General features: G+C 45.5%; 1 non-coding gene across 1 annotated transcript; it reads left to right on the top strand.

Moving 5' to 3' along the window:
• Positions 1-7,818: 7,818 nt before the first annotated feature.
• Positions 7,819-7,926, top strand: LOC123254061. The gene has a single exon (XR_006506650.1). It is a non-coding gene; the product is annotated as a U6 spliceosomal RNA (small nuclear RNA).
• The last annotated feature ends 3,287 nt before the right edge of the window (positions 7,927-11,213 follow it).

The raw sequence follows: 11,213 nt of genomic DNA, 5'->3' as shown, positions 1-11,213 counted from the left end.
GCCCTCGCCCTCGCCCTCCTTGTCTCACTGCTAATGCCTCCTTCTCTGGGATTTCCTTCTATGTACCCTGTATAGATCATGTATGGATCACAGGGTCTCCCTCATTAGAATGGCCTGAGAAGACTCTGTCAAGAAAGACAAAGGTTCATTGACTCATCAAGCTAGAAAGGACTTTAGACCAAAGTGTGTTCTAATAGGGCATGTGTTCCCTGAGGGCAGGAAGTATTTCTTTTTCTTTCTTTGTATCTCCTACATCCAGCACAAAGTCTAGAACTTAGAAGCCGTTCGATATTTGTTTTTTATCTTCAGTATTCTAAGATCCCTTCCAGCTCTGAAGTTTCAGTTATTATCCCCTCCAAAGCCCCCATTTTACAGTGGGGAAAACTGAGGTTTAAAGAGGGAGAAGGGATTTTCTCAAGGTCAGTTCAGTGAACACCTGATCTCATCGACAAGGGTACTCCCTCCACCTTGCAAAAAAAAGAAATCCATTCACACTTCATCATATGGGATTTGTGTCCATGTCCCCACAACAAGTGTCCATAAAGCATTCATCTCTGAAACTTTCACAAGGTACCAGGGGAGTCCTTGAATGATCTATTTCTTACATGACCCCCTGCTCTTCTTCTTGTCTAGGGAGGTGGCTCTGTGGATGGAGCAATGACCCTAGAGTCAAGGAGACCCAAGTTCAATCATGACCTCAAACATTTACAAGCTATATAATAAAGCAAGTCATTGAACTGCTTCCTTCCTCAGTTTACTCATCTGTAAAATGAGGAAAATAATAATAATAGTGTCTCCCTCACAGGTTTGTTGTGAAGATAAAACAATTAATATTTGTAGAGAACTTTTCAAACCTTAAAGTCCTAGCTTTCATGGAGCCTAACCCGTTCATTTTACAAAAGAAAAACTTGAGGCCCAAGACTATTAAATGACTTATCCAGGGTCACATAACCATTATAGGTCAGAGGCAGAACTTTGACTCAGGTCTTCCTGACTTTGAGGTCAGCTCTCTAGCCATTTTAGGAAGTCTAGATGGGATTAGAGAATAGAGTGCTGGGGCTAGACTTGGGAAGACCTGAATTTGAATTCTGCCATATACGATTACTAGCTGTATGACTAGGTGAGTTACTTAATCACTGTCTGCCTCAGTTTCCCCAATTGTAAAATTCGGGGGGGGGGATAATAACACCTCCCTCACAGGGTTCTTGTGAGGATTAAACAAGATCACATTCATAAAGTGCTTTGAAAACTTTAAAGTTTACATAGCTGTAAAAATGCTAGCTGTGATGATGATGATGATGATGTTGATGTTGATGATGACTTGGCCTACTTCCCTTCCTGATCATCCATTTTCTTAACTTCCTTAGACTGAGGCTTCCTCAGTTGTAAGATGAAGGCACTGGACTATGGTATATGGACTAAATGCAGGCTTTGAGACCCCATTCCACCTCGAAATCAATGAGGTTATGATTTGCAGTCATATAGCACCACTGGGGTATTAAGAAGTTGGATTTTTGTTTCAAGGAGCAGCTTGGGACCATAGGAAAGCACCACAAAGTCCTCCACGTACAATTTAGTCCTCTCTTCTCCTCCTATTCAGTTTTGGACCCCATTCCTAACTACTTCCTCCCAATGCCTACTTCTTCATCTCCATAAAGTCTTTAACAATGATCTACACATGCATTGCTGGTATCCTTGATGAAAATATGAGAACGGAAAAGGAAGGTTTCCGAAAGCAAACAGTGTTTCTCTAGCAGGTTAACTATTCAGAATTACACAACTAATTGATGGAAAGATACAGATAATTTTTTGAATATTTGATCTAATAAAGCAAAATATGGTCTCGAAAGGCTTTCCTCCAACAAGGAGTTCCTAAAGCATTTGTTAAATTTATGTGCAAATTCTTTGAGAGATGAACTAATAGAGATAACATTACCAGTGCTCTTAGTATCAATATCAGGTCCAAGCATGTTAATGGCAGAGCTAGGACTAGAACCCAGACTTCTAGGCTCTCAAGCCAGTGTTCTCTCTACTTCGCCATGAGGACTCAGCAGCTGTTACTGTTTTCTTAAAGGCTTGGCCAACTTGGGGGGGGGGGGAATTCTCCCGGAACAACTGGGTGCACACAGGGGTCACAATTTCCTGTTTTCTTTCTTTTCCTCTCTTTTTATTGTGAAGTACGTGGGTCTGAGCCCAGAGCCTGGAAGCCACCTGCTCTGACTGCCCACATCCCCACCTGATGGCAACCTTGGGGCATGACCTCTGCGTGTCCCTAAGCCAGCCATTGAGGCAGATACCAAATGTGGCCACAATGACCAGTAGGCATCTGAAGTGCAAAGGGTCAGGAATCAGAGGAAGGTGCAATCCCTTCCTGCCTGGGTCTAGGACCATAGACACAGGGTTCTACTTCTTAGAAGTGCCATTCCTCAGAGTTCCATCACCAATGTTAAATGATGTTCATATTGGCATTTAAATCTCATGCAAATTTAATTACAGACTTTCAGAATTGGAAGACCCTTAGAACTTGGAATATCGGAGTCCGGAGAGACCTTCGAATCGAGAACGTCAGAGCTTCTTGGGACCTTCGGCCAACTCCCCCCTTTTATGTGTCAGGAAACTGAGGCTTGGAGAGGGGAAGAGGCTTGCCCAAGGCCATGGAACAGAGCTGGGACGAGAACCTAGGTCTCCTGACTCCCAGTCATAGGATCCATGAATCAGCAAATGTTGGAACTGTTGGGGAGTTCAGAGATCATTTAATCTGATTCTCTCATTTTGCGGAATAATCTCCTGACTACTAAACCTGCGATTTTTCCAGTATGCCCTGCTGACCCTCCGCATCTGTCCTCTCCTCACTCAGACCAGAGCCCTTTGAGTGATGGAAACTTGACCGGTCAAGTCACTGGTCTTCTGCAAGGGGGCGTGTCTTCTCATTTCTACAGGGCCATACTGGACGTTGTATGCCTTTTTGGATCAAGCTGGGGAAGCATCCAGTGACATTCGAGAAACGTCCCTTGCTCCAGCGGCAAAACCAGCAAATCGTTGCATACATAGCAGTGTATCTGCTGGGTTTATCCCATGAGGTCCCTTTGCCGCTGATGCTCAAAATCCCATCTCTGAGCCTACTTCCCCCTCTGTAAAATTCATCCAACTCAACAGATATCTTCTTCATTGCTTGCTAGCACAAGACAAAAGGAAAATGGTTCCTGCCCTCAGAGAGCTTCTCTTCCACTGGAGGAAAGCAACACTACCCAGCTAAATAAGGACAAGGAATCATAAAATAACAAAAAGTAATTTCCAGAGGGATGGTTGAGGAGATCAGGAAGGCTTCCTGTAGTAGGTAGCACCTTGACAGGCTCTTGAGAGGTAGAGGTGAGAAGGGACTGGTTTTCCCTCATGCAAAAAAACAAAGAATGGAACACCACGGGCAGGGAGCAACTAGCAGGCCAGTTGGACTGGAATGGAGAGTTCGTGAAGGTAAGTAATGTGAAATACAACTCGAAGGGTGAGCGGGAGTCATCCTGGGAAGGGCTTTGAATGTCAAGCTGAGTATTTGTATTTGATCCTAGAGACAATAAGGAGCCATTGACGATTTTAGAGTAAGGGCGAGGATCAGGTCAAGATCAGATCTGTGTTTGTGTGATATCACTTTAACAGTTCGGAGAGATTAGAGAGGGAAGAGAACGGAAGCAATGAATCCAATTAAGAGGTGATTATTGAAGGCATACAGGCTGGTGAGGTCACCCAGAGAGCGGAAGGAGAGGAGGGGTCCAGGAAAAGACCACGGGCAACATTCGGATTCACTGCGAATCCTGATTCACAATGGAAAACTGAGGAGTGGTCAAGACAGAATGGAGGAGAACCCAGAAAAAGTGGTGTCACCAAAACCCAGAGAAAAGAATGCTTTTGAAGAGAAAAAGGTGGTCGATGAGGCTGAGTGCTTTAAAGAGATGAAGAAGAATGACTGAGAAAAGGTCCTTGGATTTGGTAAGAGAGAACTTTGGGAAGAGTTGTGTCAGCTGAGTGAGGAGTGGCAAGTCAAGATGGCTGAAGGTTCAAAACAACTAGAGGAAAGGAAGTGGACGCATGGAAAACAGGCAACTTTTCCAAGGAATTTCACTGGAAATGGAAGGAGAGATCTATAGGAGGATAGCTAGCAGGGATAGTTGGATTAAGTGAGGTTTTAAAATTTTAATTTAATTTAATTTAACCCCTTACCTTCTGTCTTAGAATTGATGCTGTGTATAGCTTCCAAGATAGAAGAGAGGTAAAGGCTAGGTAATGGGGTGAAGTGACTTGTCCAGGGTCACACAGCTAAAAAGTGGCTGAGGCCAGATTTGAACCCAGGATCTCCTGCTCTCTCTGCCCACTGAACCATCTAGCTGCCCCATATCTTCCTTTGAATATTCTCTCCCCCATTAGAATGGATGCTCCTTGAAAGCAGTTGTCCTTCTTTGTATTCCCAGCACTTAGCACAGTGTCTAGGCACATAATGAGGGCTTAATGGACGCGTGTTTACTATAGAACTGAACTAGTTCACTAAGGGGTCAAGAGGACGAGTGGTGGTCTGAGAAAGGACTGAAGAACGGAGAGATGAAAGGGAATGTAAGATGAAGAAAAAGAGTAAGAGGAGTAGGAAGGGATGGAAGGCTAGATGATCCAAAGAAGGATTTTAAGAGTGGATTCGGGGGGCAGCTGGGTAGCTCAGTGGATGGAGAGCCAGGCCTAGAGACGGGAGGTCCTGGGTTCAAATCTGGCCTCGGACACTTCCCTGGTGGGTGACCCTGGGCAAGTCACTTGACCCCCATCCATTGTCCACCCTTACCACTCTTCCACCTAGGAGCCAATGCACAGAAGTTAAAGGTTAAAAAAAAAGAAAAGAAATAAAAAAAGAGTGGAGATGGAACACTTATGGATGAAGGGAAGACCAAGAGTATGGTCATCCTTTTATGTAAAGTGCAGGAGTGGGTCTTGGGAGTCGATAGGCAACAGATAGCATCAGCATCACTGTCTCCCATCATCACAGAATGTTATCAACACAGTCATGTCACTACCACCATCATTTTCACATCACCACCACCGATGTGTGTTGAAGTCATGTCCTTGGTGTTGAAGTCCCCTAGTATGAGGCATGCAGTTGGAGCCTGTCGGTACAGAGAAGGAGTCTGGGAGCCAGGCACGGGGATTCACTGATAAAGGAAAGAGAGTGTCCTAGAGGCCAGATAAGCACCATGAGCCTCTAGGCAGGCTGCTAAGTTTGTAGAGAGGAAACCTTAGAGGAGAAGAGCTTGCTAAGTGATGGTCCAAGTGGAAGAGGAGTCTGGACACGGCAGTGGGGAGCGACAGTGACAACGGTGCTGATGTCCAAATGATGGCTGCTCTTGCACACCGTGGCGAAGGTGTACATGTGACAGTGACATTCGCTGTGACGCGACAGTCATTTGTTCTGGTGATACCAGATTGAGCTTGGCGGGATGTCCCAGTGTTTGTGGTACTGGTGGGAGCAGCATCGTGTCAGTGCTGATAGGGAAATGTGACAGTGGTCATTGTTCCCAGGCGACCATGATTATGGTAATAGTGTGGCAGTGATGGTGGTACTAATGTGACCTGCTGCTGCTGCGGTGATATGAAAGAGACCATGGTGAAGCGAGAATGGTGGGCCAGTGATGGTGGTGGAGCTACGAGGGGGACAAAAGCTGAGGTCTGACAGTGATGACGGTGATGTGATAGTAAAGAGGAAGGAAGGAAAAGAGGGAGGAAAAAGCACGAATTCATGAGTTAAATGCTCACAATGTGACAGACACTGCTGAGCCCTGGGCTACAACAATAAAAAGGAGACAGTCGCTGCCCTCGAGGAACTTACAATCGAATCGGAACGTAATAGGAAAATTGATAGGAAAAGATGACACATAAAGAGTAGCAGTGGCTAGGGGGCTTTGCTTAAGGCAGGGATTCCCAGACTTTTTTGGCCTGCTGCCCCCTTTCCAGAAAAAAATATTCCTTAGCGCCCTGGAAATTAAATTTTAAAAAATTTTAATAGCAATGAATAGGAAAGATAAAGGCACCTGTGGCCATCACCACCCACCCCGGATCGCTGCAGCACCCACCAGGGGGTGGTGGCGCCCACTTTGGGAATCCCTGGCTTAAGGGCTCACAGAGATGATGAGTTGATGTACATGACATGTCTTTTCCCAAAATAATGGCACTACTGACTCGATTACTATATCTAGATCAGGAGGTGGAAATGGGTAGAACAGAGGTAGAAGGGGTAGTCACTAATAAAGCAATGATGATGGCCCTGGGACAGTAGTGATGGTGGGGATGTGGGAACCATGATGCAGATGTGAGAGTGATCTTGTTGCTAATTTCAGTGTTGGTGATGCTGCTGTTGGGAATCTGCCAGCGAGAGGGGTGCTCATGGGACCACGATGGCGGTGGAGCTGTGGCTGTGCTAAGACAAGCTATGATGGTAGGGATGTGGCAGAGATGATTTTGTTGATGGGGATGATGTGACAGTAACACTAGGAATTCTGGGACAGCGATCATTGAGCTGGGGCACCGGTGATGAGAGAAGGTGAAGTGACAGGTGAGAGGTTACCGATGGCGGAGATGTGACTGTGTGACTATTCGTGTGGGACAGTGAAGATGGTGCTGAAAGTACCATTGTGATCATGGTGATGCCAGAAGCGGGTAGGATGGAGGTGGGCTGATGTGTCCATGAGGAGCATGCTTTGGGACTGAGATGCTAGCGTATGTATATTTGTTCAACAGTGAGGATGACGGTAGCTATAGGAAAGGGTAAATGGTCATGTAAAAGTGATGGTGAAGCTGGTGATAGAGAGTGTTGATCAACCAATTATTAAACCCACTGGATGGAAATACAAAAATGAAAGTCCCTGACCTCAAAGGGTTTACATTTGAACGGGGAGACAATTTGCACATAAATAAATAAATACAGAACGTTGGTACCCTAACATTTCCGCAACATGAAAAGCTTTGTGAAGGAAACCAGGAATTCTAAGAGGCAGAGGTGAGGAAAGAGGACATTTCAAATAGGGGGAATAGCCTGGGCAAAGACAGATATGTAAGGCGGAGCATTGGACGTGTGGAGCAGCAAGCAGCCGAGGATGGCTGGACCAGAGAGTTCATGGAAAGAAGGAATACATAAGAAGATTTTAAAGGTAGAAGAGCTTTTCACAGAAGAGTAAACTGAGTTCATACTTCATCTTAGAGGCAATAGGGAGCTACCGTGGTTTCTTGAGTAGGGGTCAGGGTGACACTGTCATACTTTGGCTTTAAGAAAATCACGGGTGTAGCTACATGAGAGCTGATTGGATGGGAGACGAGAGGATGAGAAGAAGGAAGGTGAATTAGGAGTCCAGGTAAGAAGTGGAGAGACAAAAAAAAAGAGAGATGAAGAGAGTTTGAACTAGGATGGTAGCTGGGGGAGTGGAGAGAATGGAGTCAGATGTGAGAGACACTGGGAAGGTAGAAACAAGATTTGGGAACTGATCTGGAGGTGAAGAGTCAAGAGTGACACTGAGGTTTTGAGTGTGGGCAGCTGGAAGGATGGTGGTGCCCTGTATAGACAATAAGAGAAAAGTTGGGAAGAGAGATGGATCAGAGGGGCAAGATGAGTTCTGCTTTGGGAATACTGAGTCTGAGACGCTTCTGGGACATCCAGGAGGAAATATTGAATAAAGAGTTGGTGATTTGGGATTAGAGCTCAAGAGAATAGGGTTGGAATTAGATGTTGTCTTTTTCTATTAGAATGTAAGCTCCTTGAGGGCTGACACTCTCTTTTTTAAGATTTCTATCCCAGTGCTCACTTCGGCAGCACATATACTAAAAATTGGAACGATACAGAGAAGATTAGCATGGCCCCTGCGCAAGGATGACACGCAAATTCATGAAGTGTTCCATATCTTTTTTTGTTTCACTTCTGTGTATTGGCTCCTTGGTGGAAGAGTGGTAAGGGTGGACAATGGGGGTCAAGTGACTTGCCCAGGGTCACACAGCTGGGAAGTGTCTGAGGCCGGATTTGAACCTAGGACCTCCCGTCTCTAGGCCTGGCTCTCAATCCACTGAGCTACCCAGCTGCCCCAGTGTTCCATATTTTTAAATGATTTTGATCATATCAAACTAAAAAGCTTTTGTACAAACAAAAACAATGTAGCCAAAATCAGAAGGGAAACAACAAATTGGGAAACAATCTTTATAACAAAAAACTCTGACATAGGTCTAATTACTCAAATATACAAGGAGTTAAACCAATTGTATAAAAAATCAAGCCATTCCCCAATTGATAAATGGGCAAGGGACATGAATAGGCAATTTTCAGATAAAGAAATCAAAAGTATCAATAAGCACATGAGAAAGTGTTCTAAATCTCTAATAATTAGAGAAATGCAAATCAAAACAACTCTGAGGTATCACCTCACACCTAGCAGATTGGCCAAAATGAAAGAAAGGGAGAGTAATGAATGCTGGAGGGGATGTGGCCAAACTGGGATATTAATGCATTGCTGGTGGAGTTGTGAACTGATCCAACCATTCTGGCTGGCAATTTGGAACTATACTCAAAGGGCTATAAAAGAATGCCTGCCCTTTGATCCAGCCATACCATTGTTGGGTTTGTACCCCAAAGAGATCATAGATAAACAGACTTGTACGAAAATATTTATAGCTGCGCTTTTTGTAGTGGCAAAAAACTGGAAAACGAGGGGATGCCCTTCAATTGGGGAATGGCTGAACAAACTGTGGTATCTGCTGGTGATGGAATACTACTATTGTGCTCAAAGGAATAATAAACTGGAGGAATTCCATGTGAACTGGAAAGACCTCCAGAAATTGATGCAGAGTGAAAGGAGCAGAACTAGGAGACCAATACCCTGTGGTAAAATCGAATGTAATGGGTGTCTGTACTAGCAGCAATGCAATGACCCAGGACAATTCTGAGGGATTTATGGAAAAGATGCTACCCACATTCAGAGGAAGGACTGCAGGAGAGGAAACACAGAAGAAAAACAACTGCTTGAAGACATGGGTTGAGGCGGATATGATTGGGGATATAGACGCGAAACTACCACACCAATGCAACTATCAACAATTTGGAAATAGGTCTTGATCAATGACACATGTTAAAACCAGTGGAAATGCGCAATGGCCATGGGAGGGGGGAAGGTTGGGGGGGGTGAAGGGGAAAGTAAGAGCATGAATTATGTAACCATGTTAACTTTTCTAAAAAATAAATATTAATAAATGTTTAAAAAATAAAAAAAATTTTTAAAAAGATTTCTATCCCAGGGCTTAGCAGTGCCTGTCACATAATAAACATTTCATAGTCTTCAGTACCTGTGCCAAGAAAATTCCAAATGAGTTCGCAAAGAGTCAGGCACAGCTGAAGTGAATGAACAACAATGACAAAATTCCAGACTTCTCTACGAATACTGAAGACACCACCATCATCCCAGTTACCCAGGATCACAACCTAGGTGTCCTCCTCGACTAGTCACTCTGACCGCGCATATCTAACCTATTGCCAAGTTCTATCGAATTTACCTTTGTAATATCTCTCCTATAAGGCCCCTTCTCTCCTCTAACACTACTACCATCCCGGCACAGGCCCTCAACACTTTGTGCTAGACTATTTTAATAGCCATCTGATTAGTCTCCCTGACTCATTGGCTCATTCAGTGATCTTTCTACAGGGCAGGCTTGACTAAGTCACCCCCACACCCATTAAGTAAACTGCTCCCCATCTACTCAATGGATCAAATACAAAGTCTTCTGTTTGGCATTTAAAATTCTTCATGAGCTGGCCCCCTCCTACCTTTGCCAGTCTTCTTACATCTTACATCTCTCCTCCCTGCCAGATACTCTGGATGTGATTCAGTGCCACTGGCCTCCTAGATGTTCTGCATCTCCCAATTCTGGACATTTTCTCCAGCTGTCCCCCACACCTGGAATGCCCTCCCTTCTCATCTCCACCTTCTGGCTTCCTTCAAGTCCCAGCTGAAATCCCACCTTCTCCAGGAAGGCTTCTTTGATTCTCCTTCTTTTTGTTGACTCTCAGGTTATAATACTGGCCTGTCAGACCATGTGAGCTTTTTGAGAGCGAGGACTATTTTTTGCCTTTATATTCCCAGCACTTAGCATGATGCCTAGCAAGGAGTATGGGGAAGGAAACAAGCATTTAGTAAGTGCCTATTGTGTGCCAGGCACTGTGCTGAGAGCTTTACAAATATTATCTCATTTGAATCTCAGCAACCCCAAAAGGTAGGTGCTACTATTATCCCCATTTGAGGAAACTGAGGCAGACAAAGTGACTTGACTAGGACCACACAGCTATAGTAAGTGTCCGAAGCTGGTTTTGAGCTCAGGTCTTCCTAACTCCAAGTCCTGCAATGTTTGCTGTCTTGATTTGACTTGATTTAGATCTGGAAGGATCTTCAGAGGAGGAAACTGAGGCCCAAGATGGGAAGTGACTTATCAAGGACACGTGGAAAATGTCCGAGCTGGAAATCAGCAGCAGATATTGGGGTGCTGAATCCCCTGCTCTGGGCCCTGGCAACTGTGGCTGCTCTTTTGCACTCATTCAGGCTTAGACACATTTCTCAACTCTCCCAGTCCTCTGAGGAAGCTGCCTTCCCTTCCTCCCTAGCTGGTGAGCCCCAGAGCCCCAGCTTGAATTGGCCACTTCTTTCCTCTCCCTGACCCCACCCCCCTGGCCTCCAGTGGGGAGGGGGCAACGTGGAGAAATTGGATCCTTTTCCAATGATCTTTCCCGAGCACAGGAGGAGGGAGAGGACCTGGAACTTGCTGATGGACGGGACCTGGTGCTGAGGCCCCTTGCTGCAGTCTGCCTGGAGCCAACAGGGGTGGGGAGAGTAAGCTCTTGTTACAAGGGACCTCTTGCCCCCCCCAACCCCTTCCACAAGGCAGTTCAGCCACTTTTCCTGAGCCTGGAGAGAAGCCCTGAAAGACTCCTGGCAACAGACAGGGGCCTTGTGCAGGGGCAGAGCCAGAGGGAGGCCTGGGCAGCCCATGGCCAGGGGCAAGCAGGGGACAGACATGAGGCCCGTCCCTGCCCTGCCTTTGAGCTAGGGGTGAGTTGAAATGTTTGAACTCACTAGGAAAGGGCACAGAGCTGCCCATAGTTAACTGTTAGGCTGAGTGGAAAGAGCTCTAGCCTTGAAATGAAGGGAGAGTTAGCA

The sequence above is a fragment of the Gracilinanus agilis genome, unplaced genomic scaffold, assembly GCF_016433145.1.
Source record: "Gracilinanus agilis isolate LMUSP501 unplaced genomic scaffold, AgileGrace unplaced_scaffold13613, whole genome shotgun sequence".
NCBI classification, from domain to species: Eukaryota; Metazoa; Chordata; class Mammalia; order Didelphimorphia; family Didelphidae; genus Gracilinanus; species Gracilinanus agilis.
Note: the sequence above shows the minus strand (reverse complement) of the source record. Positions and strands in the feature narration are given on the sequence as shown.